General features: G+C 39.3%; 1 protein-coding gene across 1 annotated transcript in view; it reads left to right on the forward strand.

The window, feature by feature from the left end:
* The window catches only part of CFAP144 (cilia and flagella associated protein 144), a 51,544-nt gene that overhangs the window by 1,236 nt on the left and 33,036 nt on the right, over window positions 1-17,272 (forward strand). The window lies entirely within an intron of this gene.

A 17,272-nucleotide genomic window follows, 5' to 3' on the forward strand; every position in this document is an offset into this window, starting at 1 on the left:
ATGTTCAGCGTTTTAATTGTACAGCAGGCTTCCCTTTGTCTGAAGGCTGCAACTACTTCCCTATGAGAGATAATGATTATCAGCAGCCAACACAAATATCCTACCAGAGGTGCTTGCGTTGTGCTGCACGTGTCTTTTTGTGTAAAGGGCTGGCATACATCACAGGGAATGGAAAGTGTGGGTCGGTTTGTTTGGGTTTTTTCATTTGTGCAAGTCTGATAAAGGGTCTCTGAACTTTCTTTGGACTTTCCTACCCTGCAGTGGGATTAACTACAGATTAATACATTCAGCTGTTGAAGAAATCTTTCACTTTACATCATCTCATCAAATTCAAATTCTTCTCTTACATATAATACTTTATCCATTATAAAGGTTTCACTTCATGTTTGTCACTTCTGCAGTCTCTTTCTCCCCCTTTTACACTTTCCCAGTACTTGTCATTACTACATCTTGGAACCCTTTGCATTTTGTGTACTTGGCACCTTCCCTCTATTCCTTGTTTGCTACATTGCTTTGCTCCTGCTGCTTTAATACACACCAAAGCTCTCCCTCTCCCTTAATAAATTCCTTGTAGTGGATGTCTTCATCCTCTCTGCAGCAACTCAGGGTACCTGTTTACATGCAGCCAATACACTCCAGTTAATATTATAAAACCGCTTACCACGGAGCTCCTTAATATGTAGAACCCAGAAGGGGTTAGTACCATGCTGCACATTTAATAACCAATACTGTTGCCTGCCTGGCAAGCCTCTCCTATCCAGGTGCAATCCGTCGAGACAGTAAGTAGGTTGAAACTAAAGGAATTAGCTGTCCTCATTTCTGTGCAGGGGCAAATCATCCCCAAGAACAGAACAGAAAGGGACCAGTGAGGCTTTCTCCAACTCACACTCCTTGGCTGCTTTCCTGACCACTTCCAAAGAAGATACCAATTTGTGTTTGGCCTTTGCACCACCCCTCCAGAGCACCGTAGTTCTACACAGGTCCTGCAAACTCCTCAGCACCTCTCACCACCGGAAATCCACCTCTTTGCTGAACTACAGCCAAAAACCAAAGCTCTTGAGCTGAAAATTGTGGTGGTGTTGGGGAGACTAATGAAAAAAACTTCATGTTTCTAACGTAAGGAAATATCTAAACAATGAATCAGTGGAAGAAGCTTGCGAGGGAGGGACCTATGGTCTTTTTTTATTAGAAGCTACCACCAATCAGTGTTACCTCATTCTGGATTGCAGTTTATGCCTCATTTATTCATAAGGAGTCCTGTAACAAAGCTCTGTTTTTTAATGAATAAGATACACAATTTTTCTTTTTCCCCCCCCAATTAAAAAAAATATTGCCTATTTTTCTCTCCTGCAATCAAGCATCTAGTTTTTCTGGGACTGAAACTGTTCCTTCCATCTGTGTGGTGGGCATGGGAAAAGTTTCCATCCAAAACAAATGAAAAATATTCCATCCCCTTTCCCCCTGCTGCCTTACTAATTCTGTAAAGAACAAAAGGAATGAGACTTGGAGAGAAACTGTCCTGAAAAGGCCAACCATTTCAATACGCCCAAAGCATTGAGCGATTTCCAGTGAATGATATTCCTTAAGGAAAGGCAGAGATGTGGGTAGGTGTCTTGTTTTAAGCATTTCTCTAACACGCTTTGATTCTAAACACCACATCAGACAAAATATGGTGACTTTAACATTTAGACTTTTTGTAAATGGACATTTATCTTAAAGATACTACATTGTTACTTGACTCCAGCAACAGCCATCGTTCCCTCCCTCCCTCTGTGACTCACCACAATCCAACCACCTCATATTGTATGACACCTTTTTAAGGGCATAACAAAAGTAATTTCTTAGATTGTCCAACAGGCAGCTACAGCCCCTTTAAATTTTCTTAGTTTAGTGAAATACAGTCAAATAGATTTTCTGGAATACTAGACGTGCTCTAAGTGCCTATGGGTTGCTCACAGTGTGCAGAGGGTCCCACAGCTCCTGTCGGCCATTCCCAGCCAACAGGCACCCCTGCAGCAGCAGCTGTTGGTTCAGAAAATGCTCTGCCGGTGCTTGTAAGCGAGCCATGTGAAACTCTGTGTTTATTCTCTGCAAATGCAAGCAAAGCTTAAATTTTTTCTTCCAGAACTTAATTTAGAGAAAACCTAAACCCATGCCTTTCAGAAAAAATACGTACTTTTCTTTAAGGAGGGATATGAGATTCTACTTTATTTGCTCCTGGGGACGAGAACTGAAGGTGTGACTCTAGCTGAGATCACCATAAACAGCAACAGAAAGCCCAGCCTTAGGCTGAGCTAATTTTACCTCAGAGAAACTACATGAAGAAATGCATCCACCAAATTATAAAAGCAAACAAACATTGTAAGTGCATCTTTTCTATGAGCCTTATGAAGTGTTTTACTTGAGCTTAAAATGCTCTTGAAATCAGCTTTAGGTCAAACATAGCTCACGCAAATTTCAGTTGTGCCTGCAACTTTCCATCCAAAATTAACACAGTTGTTGTTGCCTGGTAGGGATGTCAAAGGCAGTGTGAAACTGCCTTTCAAGTCCAAGTCATTGTGACAGGCCACACAAAGTCACTACTTCTAGTTCTGAGGACAAACAGCTTGCATATTTGCCATCTAGTTCAAACCCTTTCAATATATTCCTATGGAGATGCAACCTTGGGGAAAATATGGTTCTTTGGGCAGCAACTCTTTTCAATTCTAGGTCTTAAAAATGAATTCTGTCATAATAAATCAATCCTTTGTGGAGAAGGCTGATTAAACCTTTTTTTGCAAAGATTAAAACAGCTACACAATACCAGCATTCAAGTAAGAGTTTCTCTGTACTGCCAGTATGGCTAGTTATGCTGGGCTAGGCTGTGCCATGAATATCGCTCGATTGGTTTGTTAGCTGAATGGACATCATGTAGCTGATGAAGCTGTACTTTCACCTATGATAAGAACTTCAAAGCCAAAACCTCACAAATAGGTAACAGACTTAAACATTAATTTGTTAGTCCCATACTCTGTATTTCAGAAGTGCATGCTTAGAGAAAGTCTGAAAACTATCATCATCTCACTAACTGCTGAAATCAGACACTGGCTCATCTAATGCGAAAAACGAAGAAACTGTTTTTACAGTTGCTGCCACTACAAAGTTTTTTCAGACAGGGATGACACAAGATGGCATTTCTCACCCTTCAGGTACAGCCTGAGTCAGTGCTGGAGTAACAGATCTGCTTCACTGTTATCCAGACATCTCATCTTCCCAACCTTCTGTATCAATTTTTCCTTACCTCATGTAACTCACCATTAGAGGTAAGCAATATAAGGTACTCAGCAGCCCAATGGCATGACAGAGGTAGAAGATGAGATGATAGAAAGACAGCAGGCTATGATTTGAACAGGAAATCTTACCAGCTTATCCAAATGTTACATGTAATTTTAATTTAAACCTTTTCATGAGCCTGACTTTTCAGGTAAGAAAAAGGGCTAAATCAAGCTAGTGTGCTTCATTTCAGAAGTGAACTCCTGCTACACTCTGTCTGGAGTCCAGAAGCTGAGGAGAACATATGGGGACATATGATACAGCCTGAATTCTACCTTTATTTTTCAGAAAAATCCTTACAGCTTAAAGCAAGCATGCCATATACACATTAGTGAAAGAGCCCAATCGGAAGTATATATTGCCCTACCCAACTTGCTTCTCAGCACAATTCATCTCTTACCTTATTTAGCTGCAGGACAACCATGCTGCATTAAAAAAAAAGGGGGGGGGGGGTTTAGTTGTGGGATACTTCTGCATGTTTTACTGGCTGGAGACAAGGATTGCTTGGCACCATTAATGCTATTAGAAATTCAGCTCATCACCTCGCTTTTATTCAGTGTCATGGTAACAATTTAGCATAGCCACACAGCACTTTCAGACCGTGCACGTTCTTGAGTTTCCCCCGCCCTGGCCCCTTTCTAATACACACAAACACACTCAGATCCATGCCTCCCAACTTTCTTTCAACTAAATCACCTTAAAAAAAAAAAAAAAAAAAATCAAGTGTTGGCCAGACCTAACAGTTTTAGGAAAAATTTTCCCTTTATTCTCTAACACAAGACAAATCTTTGAAAAGGTAAATGCTGTGCTATTTTATATCTATAGGATATAAAGGATATAGTCTAGCCTGTATCTGTAGTATATGGCTTTTATAAAAAGCACACAATGTTGTCAATAAACATTTATGATCTAAAAGAAAACAAAAAACGCACAATATTTTTAAATGCATGAATATTCAGAGATTAAAACACAAAGGTCTGTAGAAGTTCCTGGAAGCAGAACAAAGCAAACCCCCCAAATTGGTAATCTTTTCAGAATGTTGAATTTGGATTGGAAATAAAATGACATCTGAGAACTTCAGGTTTCTGTTTTCAAAGTTGCTTATTAAACAGTAATCATTTTACACTGAACTACAGATTGTTCTATTTTATATTAATGAAAGAGTGTATGTCATATCTGTTATTTGTAAATTTGTTTTAACAGAACAAATGGAATTTAAAATGCAGCAAAAAAATGTGCTCAGAGAAGAACACTGTCCCTCTTCCCAGGCAGCTTTCCTCTAATTAAAACAGACTAAGCAACTCTGAAGAGTGCTGTGTCCACTTATGCCACCAGCTGTTTTGCCTGTATAAAAATAGTAAGATAAACAAACATATAGCTTACTTCAGTCTCCAGGAGAAGAAAACCCACCAATAATATTCTGAAGGGCATTCAAAAACTAAATGATGTGTTTGAAAATGCACTGTTATTTAAAGGTAATGTTGCTGACTAGAGAATATGGTTGGTTGATAGGCAGTTCTTGCAAGTTCTTCAGCCAAGGATGTATTTGGTTTTTCCACTATTAACTTTTTACATTCTTTGCTCCTATTATCAATGCCTTACACTCCCACTATTTTTATAACATAATTCTAATATCACAAAAACATTAATGTTATTTCACACTTAGATACATCCATGTCAATTTGTCCTCTAACAAGATTTTAGGTTGGAGAATACAGCTGTTCACATAAAAGGAGCTTAGGAAAAGGAACTAGCGATGACTTCAATCACGGTATTGAAGGCCCTAAATTGGAACAGAAAATTTAAATCCAGCATTTCAACTTAGGAGAATACCTTCTCCTGAACTGCAGAAGCAGACTGTCCCCTGCTGTGCTTTCTCCAAAGATCCAGTCATCTAGTGGTTTTATGGGCTAAGCTCTGTTATTATCCAAACTGCCTGTCTTTCAGGGAAAAAAAAAAACAAAAACCAACAACAAACCAACCCCCCCCCCCCCCCCCAACCAAACAAAAACCTGTCCCTATCCCTTCCCAAGGCTTTATCTAATGTTTCGTTGCACTTGAAAGGAAAACCTTAAAAGCACGGCAGTAAAGATAGATTTATTTAATGCAGGAGTGAATTAATTTTGTTCAGGGCGGTGGGGTGGCTTTTTTTTTGACCACTCCCGTGTAACATTAATCTAGAGGGGCTCAGCCCCAGCACTGTCAGATCTGAGCCACCTTGCTCAACAACATCCTGCTACACATCATATGATCACAAAACTGAATTCCAAAGCCCTGTCTTGGTCTTGAATGAAGACTTGTCCTCCAGGGAAAATAAGTAAATAAATCAATCCATCTGTATTCTGGGAATGAGATGGGAACTTGCGAATCCTATTTTTGCCAGGGAAGGGTGAGGTTGTGAAGAACAGGAACCCATCTCTACCTCACAGGCTGGAAAATAGGGGAAAGACAGCCCTTGGCACTCACCCTGCCTACCCAGTGCCCCATACATTATCTTTTTAGGCACTGTGTAGACCCCATCACTGTCAGCATCCTCTGAGGGTTCTTGGAGGTCTTCCCCTGCTCTGGCTGGCAGCAACAGGGCTCTGAGTGGGGACAGCAGCAGCCACTGCTCAACAGGCTCTGCTCTGCCATGAATAGAAAGCCAGAGGAACATGCCATGCCACCAGGGATGTGCCATGCCACAAGGGACAACAGATTCTTTGCTCCACATCTTCTTAAGAGACAGAGGGAGCAGCATGACAGCCAGGAGACAGTCCAGGACCGAGGCCGCGCATGGCTGGGGTCCAGAAAAATAAGATCCTGAAGGCAGATTTGGCCTATGGTGTAAAGGGAACTAGGCCTTACCCTAAGACATAAGAATAGATAAGAGAAAGTGATTAACTTTAGAGTAAGCAATATCAGAAAGGTTAGCTTTTTTAGACTAGACATAGGCTAAGTATGAATTAATAGAAGAACAACCTGAGTCATTCTCAGAAATTCAAAGGTGATCTTTGATGTGTAAGAAGATAAGTGACTGTGGTGACCGGAGACCTTCTGCCTATGACCACTAACTTCAGAAGAACCAAGACAAGACGATAAGAATCAGTTAAGACAGGAAAATGTATTGGACTTTTGAAACCACTGGAGAATAGAGAACTGAGAGTTCATGGAAAAATACCAAGAACACCAAGAACTTCTTTTGACAAAACATCAATTGCATAATGTTTTGTAAAATCGTATATATAGAAGGCGTTTTTGAGTTATCCTTGGCCACTCACTGAGGTGATGGCCCAACCCTGAGCTGTTAATAAAGCAAACCTAGAGAAACCCATGACTGAAAATTCTTTAACATATGGTCCAGAACTTTCTATTTCCAATTAAAACCAGCACAAGGGCAAGACAAAAGCAGTCAAAGGATTTTTTTCTCATCTTGGTCTCTGGTTTTAGAGTTCTTTGTAGTTACAGGCTTTCAACAGAAAAACAGACAAATGTAATCAGAAATGGGTCCAATTCTGCAACAATTTATCACCTGCACCGGCTCTAGCAAAGCTAGCAGCATGCACAGGATATAAACTAGCACCAAGTACAACTTGTGGTCTTGTTTCATTGAGTATTATGAATTAGCATTATTTTAGCATGCTATAAATGGATCTGTAACACGATGACAGTAATTTTAGGAACACAAAAGTGTTTCAAAGATTTTTTTTCTGTCTTGGATATATTTTATTCAGTTACAGCCCCAATGTTTAGACATGCAGCAAAAAATATGATTATATACCAGAAAACTAAGCAACATTTTCTTGTTAACAGCAGTGTCATATGGAGAGATTTACTGAGATGGTCAGAAAGTCACTGGAACCCACATATTCCTGTTTTTAAGCCTCATCCTATACTTGATTCCTGAGTTAAGAAACCAATCAAACTAACACACTGAAATCCAATTCTACTGCTTCCATTAAAATTCTCTTAATGAAATTCCCTTCTTGGCATATTTAAAATCTTACCTAGTCACAGCTTGAGAAACAAACAGTAAAAGCTGCTTACAGATCTTAAGTCATGAGCTTGACTCCTGTGAATCCAAATAAACTGATACCCTACTCCCCTATTAAATCCACACTCTTCTTGAAGCCTTTAGAGGCACTAGCCAGCCATCATGCTGTGTCCTAACATCAACAGACTTTGCTCCACTGGATCTAATGAGAAGAAAATATCTACCTTGTTATTAAAGCTACTTTCACTCATTAAAATTGCCAGTAGCAAAACTTTGCTGTACTTTGAAGAGTCTATCTCTAACTATAAACATATATTCTCAAGAAAAAGGCCTTCCTATCTTCCAAAACATCTGACAGCTATCAGACCAGACTTTTAATAAAATATATCCCATGCAATGCTTTTAATTAACGGAGACAATGTTACAAGTTTATAACTGACAACAAGCTTGCCTCTGACAGTTTTCTACACTGCTATGTAATACTGAACTAGAAGCTAACGAGATACAGTTATAAGGGGATTTCAGGTGCTTAATGAGTTAGAGAACTTTTGGATATTGCCTTATTGGAACAATCAGCAACCCTGACTTTAAAGGTTTAGGGTTCCAAACACAAAAATTGAATTACACAGAAATGATATTATTGAAAACATGCAATTAAAGTTGTTGAATTAAACACAAGAATAAAGACATACATGAATTCAGCCTGGGTATACAGATCTCAGAATTTTTAAATGACATGATCACACAGTTCTTTCCCCAAAGGAAGGTGATTTGTTGGGGGGGGGGGGGGGGTGTTTGTTTTTCAGGGGTTTTTTGGTTGGTTTTTGATTTGGGCCCCCCCCCTTTTCTAGTTCAGAAGATGGAACTTGCATAAGATGAGAGTGAATCAGCATTAGGTGAATATGCTGTTTCCTACAGGATCACTGCTTCACTTACTGGAAAAAATTAAAAATTATATAGTAAATAAGAAATGGGTTTAAGGAAAAAAATCACAGAAATAGTCTGATTATTTAAATCATTGAAAGCAGCTGTGAAGAGGTGGATTCTGAACTTGACTTTAACAGAAATCCTCTGCAATGCTCTCTGAATTAATAGCTAGGCACTAGTATTATTTTCTCTCATTTTCTGAGCTGCCAATTTGAAACCATAAGGGCTTATTCACCAATGCACTGGGTACGTGCAGCTGCTACTGAAGGTAATAGGAGTTATATTTTGAGCATATTAATTGATACATAATGCTAAGTACTCTGAAAAAAGGTATCTTAAGCACGCTATATTGGACAGCAACATTAATGGGTACTTTAACCATATTTTCTGTGACACACTTTCTTTCCTATAAAACAGTAATAATTTTTAATGTGGATATGTCATATTACAGTGAATGGCATAAGAGTGTCCATTAGGAAATTAGGCATCCTGTCTTCAGGAAATGCTTTCACTGTCATGAAGTAACTTGTGGCACAGGGCCACACTCGGGCAAGGAAGAGCAAGCAGAATCTTAATTAAATGGGTGCTCTCCACATGCATCTGGCCAACCTGTGCACCTAAACAAGTCAGGAGAATTAGAACAAAAACCATGTTATTGATCATGTTATTTCAAACTATGCATAATGTTTAGGAGATAATTTGACCAAATTACAACTGCAGAGGTGATCAGCTTGGCATTTGAAACTTTTGAATGCCTAGGTTTGTTATTTAATACCATTTTTATTTTAGTATCCCAGAAATCGGAGGCACAAATTCTATCTGCTGCCATTACAGTGGCACTCAACAGGGTTGCCAGTAAAGTTTTCTAGCTTCCAGGAGCATCTAAGACACCACTCCTCAGAAATCAACAACGCACACAAAAGCAGTCACTTCTAGACCTAGAGTACAAGACACAACCTTTCCCTGATACGTGGTAGTAGCAACGAAAGGCAAGATCCTATCCTGTGACAAACCCCAATCTAGTTAATACTGACTGCTGAATCTACCAACTCTGCCATTTAACAGGATATAATTTAAGTCGTCACTATCCATGTATCCTGTCTCAATTAGAAGCTCCAGAAAGAATATATGTCATTGTTATGCTAACTTTGAGAAGAAAAAAACCCAAAACTAAAACTACCACATTATTTTAAGAGTCCAAATAACTTAAGAAACAAGATGCCTCAGAGTAAGTCCATTTAATGGTCCAAATAAAGTCCATACAATGGTCCCTGGACAATTAGAAAAGTCGTGTGTTTGTTAATTTTGTGATTTATGACTTCCGGTGATCCTGATGTTTTGTTAAAAGTCATTTTAGAATTTTCAAAAAGGCATTAAGTCCTCAGTTAACAATTTCCCCAGACTGAAAGTAGAACATGCATACATCCATTATAGTGGTAAAACACAAAGATTTGGTGGTCTGGCTATTTTTAAAAAGCAATTTTTTTTGACTAATTTAATCCTGCCATACATCACTCTAAGCCAGTGAGGGACTTTATTGACTCAGTGGCCTTTGGTGTAAAATACCAGGTTTTGCAAAGATAATTCAATTTGCAAAGTTTTCACTGGAAGTAAGTTGTATATCTCTACAAGAAATTTACCGTGTCTTCAATCACACAATCATTTAACAAACCTACGTAACTGTCATTCCTCCCTCACTACAATTTAAAGACCTCTGTAAAAATATTCTCAGCAGTTTCAGTACATACTTATTAATATTGCCCTATAGTCATAGCCTATGTCCCAGTAGCAAAGGAATCAGAACTTGAAGCCAAAAACATTTGGGAACATCTAAGTGAAATGTGTTCGTAATGCAGATTTTTAACATTAATGTGCAAGACAAGTAAACAGCTTTCCTGTCCCTGTATTTTCAAGATGATTATCAGCATATCATTTTTCTGTCTGTTCATATTATTGATAGCATAGCCATTAGTGTTTGCAAATCACATAATACCCTGATTCTTTTGCAACAAAAGTGCAAGTAATGTTGTAAGTGAACACCAAGGAGGGAATAAAATAAGTATAAAGAGACATATTTTAAATAGAAAACATTTTGGAAAGAAAATAATTTTAATCATCCTCAGGTGGATAACACTCCTCATTTCTTTTTCCCCCAGAGATTTAATGCTAGAATTAGTTTTAATCTCAATAAAACTACAGTATTTCTGTTAATCCACCATGAAGTATCAAAGTTAAAAATAGCCTGTGATTTATCATGCACACCATAATACAGTTTTAAAACATTTTTATTATTTTCAAAGCCTTCTAGGATTTTCCTTATCAAGATGTGACAGAAGTCTTCCCATAGCTCAGTTGTCTCTTTAAAATGCTGCAGTACATGATAAAGAAAATGCTTTATAGTTGGAAATAAACTTACTGTGTCTGGCTTTCTATTTTAATATAATTTACAACAGCATTTGGAGAAACTGCAGAACCAGATTTCATGGACTGAAAAAAATACATACTAGGAGCTAAGATTGACTTCGTGCCCATTCAGACATTTTGTATAGCAGTCATGGAAGCAAGGAGTTGTCAGTACAAGGTAAATTAAGGATTTTTAAGAACTGGTTAAATTTAAATGCTGGAGTCCACATGCAAGCAGGATTTCTGCTAACACCAGAAATTGTCAGAGTACATGGACAGCCTAGATTTTTGAGAGACTAAATGCAACACCTATCTGCAAACACAGAGTTCCTCCATTTTATTAATCTGAAATAAAGTTATCTTTTGCAGTTAAAGGCTCTTAAAGTAGAGGTGCATAATTTTGGAGTTGGGGGTAGAGGGAGATTTAATTATATTGGACTAATCCTATCCTTTAATTCCCTTAATGCAGTATCATTCCATAAGTGGATGCCACAGGAGAAATGGCTAGATCCACTGGACTTTGCCCAGGACCATATTTACATCCTTCTTGGTATAAATCACAATGCTTAGAGAGTTTTCCTTAGAAGATATCAACCTGACTGTTAGGTAAGGTCATGAACAATTGAGAGGCAACTGGTTCAGAAATGCCAGGAAGGACAGATTTTTAAGTCACAGCTCTGTCATATCCTTTGTATTCTTGGACAATTTCCGTTACAAGTTAACATTTATCTACCTTCTGATAAGAATAAAGAGGACTCCACATTGCTGCTGTCCTGTAAAAATCTTAGTCTAATATAACAGCAACCAGTAAAGGGTTCCCTTTTTGGAAAAATCAAGAAGGACATCAGGCTTTGCAGTCACACTTCCCTTCTGTGAACCATGCCGCTGCTGTTGTTGCTATAGTCTAAGGGCTGTAATATTAATAAGCTTTCAGTCAGGACTAAGGGTCTTGGGATAATACGGGGCGGGAGGGTGGGGAATACAGAAAAACTGAGGTCAGACAGGAAGGTACCCCTATTGCAACTTTGAGAGTATTTCCTTCCTAACTTCCTTCCCCTAGTTACTATTTTTAAATCCCCACAAAGTGAAGCATCAGCAATTCCTCTAAGGGGACAGCAGCTCCGTATTAGAAAGGTAAAGGCACAAGGCCACTGACTGGCATAGTTAAATAGACTGGCATCAGGGCTGGGTAAAGAGCTGACAGATTTGTGTTTAATTCTGTTTTCACGAAGAGAAATGGAAACTCTTTTTCTAAAGTGAAATTCTCTTCCTTTAACATAGCCTCCCAAACATAAACCCTGGGCAAGTGAGAGCAAATTTGTGAATTTTCAAAACAGTATCTTAAACCCACTTGATTTTAGTGACATTTACATTTCTACAGTGTGCCCAGTTTATTTCTATCTGGGTTTCAGAAGGTAGCCATTATTTGCATTGCTTGAAACTTTTCTTATGCACAGTCAATACAAATACTGTTACACAAAATAAGTTCACTGGAGGAGCAGGAGAATTTAGCTTTGAATACATTTCAGACAGTAGCTCTCCTTTGCTTTGAACAAAACTTTTGGAGTTTTATCATGCTATTCTGTCTCTCCTTGAGAATAGCTGCAGAGAGAGATGTGGGATTCTTCCCCCCTCCACTCCTGCTCTCCTTCATCTGTACTTCCCTCTCGCTAAACCAGCAGCAAGGATGGCTGACCACAGCCACGCTAGAATAGCACTGGAGATTTCCCATGTAGTATCATATGAATGTACTCAGGTAAATAAGTAAGTGCTGGAAAATAGTAATTTTAATACAGCACTGGGAGATGGCTTCTCAGAGGAAATTATTTCAGCTGGAAAGCAAGAAAAAAAAATCTCCGAAAGCCAACATTTCTGCTTTACTGTTTGCATGCTACAGCTCACAAAAATAGCGAAGAAACTTTCAAGAGGCAAAATGAAACTAGATCAGGACTCTGCAAGTCTGAGAGGAAGAACCTGAGAGGGAGAAGACCAAGAAACAAGGTTGTTAACACCCAGATCTCACCATGACACAGATGGAAACTTAAAGCTTTAAATCTTTTCTATATTCATTTATTTTCTATTTCCAGGAGGCCTTTGCTCAAGTGTTTAGCACACATTTACAGTTTGCTTCTAAAACCATGCAAGAATTTTCAGTAATGTGTGAGAATCACTGGAAAAATATTCTCAAACAAAACATGAATCTATTTACAGGAACAGTCTAAATTCACCTATTCCAAGATTAGTCAGAAAGATTCCTAATTGTGGCTGAAATGCAAGTAAACACTACTATGATTAATTCCACTGAGAAAGAAAACACCAAGAGCTGCTCAGGAAGTTGCTAAATGTGTTATAAAGTGAAGCGACTACTCACAGAACTCAGGATCTGCTCTCAAACAGTTTAGGAACATAGGACAGCAAACTTAGCAGCTGATTATACTGCACGTGATGAAATCACAAAAAAGATCTCTTAGAGCTCAGGTTTATATAGCAACATTTGTGTGTCAGTATTGGAACATTTGATTCTGAAAGCACAGACAAATTATCTACACATTAAAAAAAATCAGCCCCACCAGGCGGTCACATCACCCACCCCTTTCACAGTAAGTACATGCATTTTTAGTGAGGTAAACGACAAATGAACCTAGCAGTTAGCACTGCTAGAGCAGAATTCTCTCATAAGTTACTTAACCGTCTTCTATGCCAAACCTGTGCTGTTGCCTGTTACTTGTGACTGACTGTTCAAGACACAGCTGAAAAGCAGTACTGACTGGGGTGCAAACTAGTTACCTGCACAGCATCATGAAGCAATTCAAGCAATGGTGGCAACTACTTTCACAGACACTGGAGTATACTTTGTGTAAGGGCCAGTAGTTTTACTAAGTACATAGTTGGCAGGGTTGGTTACTACAAAAAGCTCTTAATTATATTATCATCAGGAGAGCCGCTTGTCTTCAGCAGCAAATACCCCCATTAAAAGGTCATTCTGCTTTAGCCTCAGTGTACTTCAGTTTCCATGCAACAATATTTTTGGGGATTATCCTTGATACCCAGGCATAACAGGATCCTTGTTTCCTGTTTCTTGCACATAGTACTACCAATATTAATTATAAATAAAACCATTAATTTTAAAGAAAGATAGGGGTATTTTTAAAAACAAAAACCACCTGGGAAAACATCCTGCTGATCCAAGCCATCTCTACTTGTCATTACACCAAGGACTGCAAAGATGAACAGTGAAAGTAAAGAACTGCCCTACTCATCCTCTTCCTCTACAACATCAAGCTGGTTGTAGCCTGCTCTGGGATCTAGGCATGTCCTAGGCTGGGATAACTGACGCATAGCTGCCAGCTCTCCCAGAGAGTAGTAGAACTGTTGCCTCTGTTCTGGCAGACACCTTCACAATGGGAGACACTTAATACACTTCTAGTACAGGGAGGACTCCTAAACTCAGGTAATGCCATCAATAAGAGCAGAAATAGCTGCTGTCTGCTCAGCTGTTTGCATAGCATTCATGTTGTACCATCCTGTTGGGTAACCTCAGTGGTGAAACACAGAGCTCTGCTGCTGTACAGTGCTTGGGGGGAGCAATGGCACAAGGTAAGCAGTGAAGGTGCAAACTCTCCTCTGTTTTCAAAAAGTGTCAGAAGGGAACTGTTCCTGCATGCAGGCAAAATCAGAAACGGAGAGCTTGTTTTTTAATTGAGAACAACACGTATGGATTAGAGTCCTGTTCCAGGCCCGTGGGCACAGGAAAATGTGCTGGAAAACCCTTGGAGGTTAATGTAAACACAGAACTGTAGAAAGGAAAGATACAAGAAAAAACAGCTGCACCATGTACCAGGTTTGGTACATTTGAACAGGAGAACAGGAAGATCTATGTAAAAAACCAAGAAATATCTATCCAAAAGTTGTATTTACTGTAAACAGCTCTCTTCAGTCACAGAGACAGTAGACTGGCAAACTCCATGAAACTGTCTTCCCATACATACAAGATGAACCAACTTCATTACAGGTTTTTATTGGGACAATCAAACTGTGGCTCGGTTACAGCTTGAACTAATCTAAACTCTTTCCTCTTCAGGATTAATTTTCAGCAAAATCAACTCCAGGAGCTGGCACCTGGTTGCATGAGTGCTACTGCTAGTGAAGGAAAAAGCGTGTGTGTGTGCACATATGCACGTGTAAGGGGAAGGCAGGAACATAGAATAAAGGCTGCAGGGACAGGACAGTGACTGTTTAGATTTGCTTAAAATGCCATGAATCCTTAGAATGATCAAAAAAGTTTTTAATCAAGAAATAAGCAAAGCTCAAAGCTCACAACCCAAGTGAAGAGCATAAATAGAGCAGAGAATTAATTTACTAAATATAACAAACCATAGAGAGAACAAAAATGAAGAGGAAAAAAATTGATAGCAAATGCAATGTAGAATAGGAAGGAAACCTAAGTGCAGGGTAGCACTTGTGGGAATTATGGAGAACTGTGATAATGGAAAGTGTTCTGTGTATAGGGTCACCTGAGCTACAGGTGACAAGGGGAGCAAGAGTGCCATATAAAGGAATTGCACAATAATTCAATAGATGACATTTTACATGTAAGAGAAGAGCACACAGTGCAAGCCAGCAAAATATATTTACTGCTCAGATTAGGACCAAGACAGGACCTTAGCAGACAGATAGAAAATTGGATGCAATATAGACACGAAGGCGTGAGAGAATGTGATGCAATACCTACAAAGACTTCCCCAGCGTCATGCAAGAGAAGGAAGCAAAGTCATCCAACCAGGATAAATGCTGGCACAATTGTTAAAACACTGCGACAGTGTAAATTACAAAGAAAAAAAAATTATACTGGCCTAAGTGTCAGTTATTCTCAGTTCTAGTAGACTCTTATCAGCCAACACTGCTGGGTAACATTGGTGTCTCCTTGTCCACTTTCGAAAACAAGCAGCCTCACAAGTCTCAGCATCACGCAAAATAAAATTTTTCACATGGATTTAAGAGAACAAGAAAGAAACTGTAACAAAATCACAGTTAAAATCCCATCTGTCATCTGGAAAGAACCAGGAAAATAATTGCAAAGTAAAAATGAAGTGGCATCATAATAGGTTTTTGATCTGCTATAAAATACTTGGGACACAGTGCAGGGACTCCTGACCAGAGACTGAACAGGCTGCTATAGCTATGCGGTGCAACACAGTTGTTTTAGGGTGGTTTCGAGGATTCCCAAGAAGGCGAACACACACACACACACACTGACTATAAGGGGAAAAAGCAAGCATTTATTAACTACAGATGTGCGTTATGCTAAGGGTATCTTGTAAAGCAAATTAACATACCAACCTGAGGACTGTGAGGAAGATGGACCATCCGTACATTCTTGTGCCGTCTTGCGCTGCGAGCTCAGCCCAGCAATCGGTAGGTGTCAGCTTTACGTGGGCGTCCCCACGGAGGCAACGGTGGCCTCGCCATACACCAGCCTGATGCTCTTCGGAAAAATCCCGGTATTTATACATTTGCAGAGGAACAGGTTTCGGCACACATGGCCAGCGGGTGCCAAAACACGCCTCGATTGTAACATAGGGAGCCTATGACGCACGCGCTCGCTGGCCAGGCGCGCTGCACAAGCCATAGCCACCCTGTCTATTGGTTCATGAGCTTTGTACATGCGGCATATTGTCATCATCCAGCAGTCATGCACCAATCATGCACACAGCTGTGCTGTGCAACAGCCTGCCGCCCGTCCTCCCCCAGTATTGCTCAGCTCTCTTATCTCCATGGTCAGCATTCCAGGCAACAGGCAACAAACCATCCATTTTCTGTGCTGACTGCGTTTTCCTCGGCTATCTACCTCTCCCCCAGTGTTCATCCACGGACCAAAATCCCATCTTTTAACCCATCCGTATACAACAGTACATGGCAGATACACTAAACAAAGCTCTGAAAGCTTGACATCTGCATTTACGCAACACTGCAATCAGTGTTGTTCTGCAAACAGCAAGAGAATGATGGGAGAAAAGACACTATAAACCTTTTATTTTTTTTAAATGAAAAATATCTTGAAATTTGAAATACAGATGAGACAATCACATAACAGAAATATTACTAGGTGCATGTCATGACAAGCTAGAAGGGTTTCTTTCTTCACCTTGGATTGGCAAATTTCACATCAGATATTCCTATATGGGCATTGCAACCCAGAAGTAGAGCAGGATCCAAAAGAGTCAAGCTGATTAAATGATCGACAACATAATTAGCCACCAGTGTGGGTACATACATAAGTGTCTGTGTGCGCACACGTGCATCTGTGGGTGTATTTATATATAATCCTCATATTATTAGCTTCTTTTCTGTGGCTGCAAACACATTTGAATTTCTTCACGTTAGCCTTCAAAATTATTTTACAGTATTTGTCTCACAGACTTTAATAGCTTAGTTATCTAATGAAGTAAGAACTTAAATAGTGAACACCTAGATTAGTCTATGTTGGGATGAATGACACAAGAAACCTTCCTGAAAGTACAATAAACAGAATTAGTTGTCGTCAGCCAGCACTTTAGCAATAACAGAGCACAAGAACAATACTAGAATCTGGCATTAATGACCTCCAAGGCAGATGGTTTGTGATGTGGTTATGCTGTGCTTTTAGACAGAGTGCTG

This window comes from Harpia harpyja, chromosome 11 (assembly GCF_026419915.1).
Source record: "Harpia harpyja isolate bHarHar1 chromosome 11, bHarHar1 primary haplotype, whole genome shotgun sequence".
In the NCBI taxonomy this organism is placed as follows: Eukaryota; Metazoa; Chordata; class Aves; order Accipitriformes; family Accipitridae; genus Harpia; species Harpia harpyja.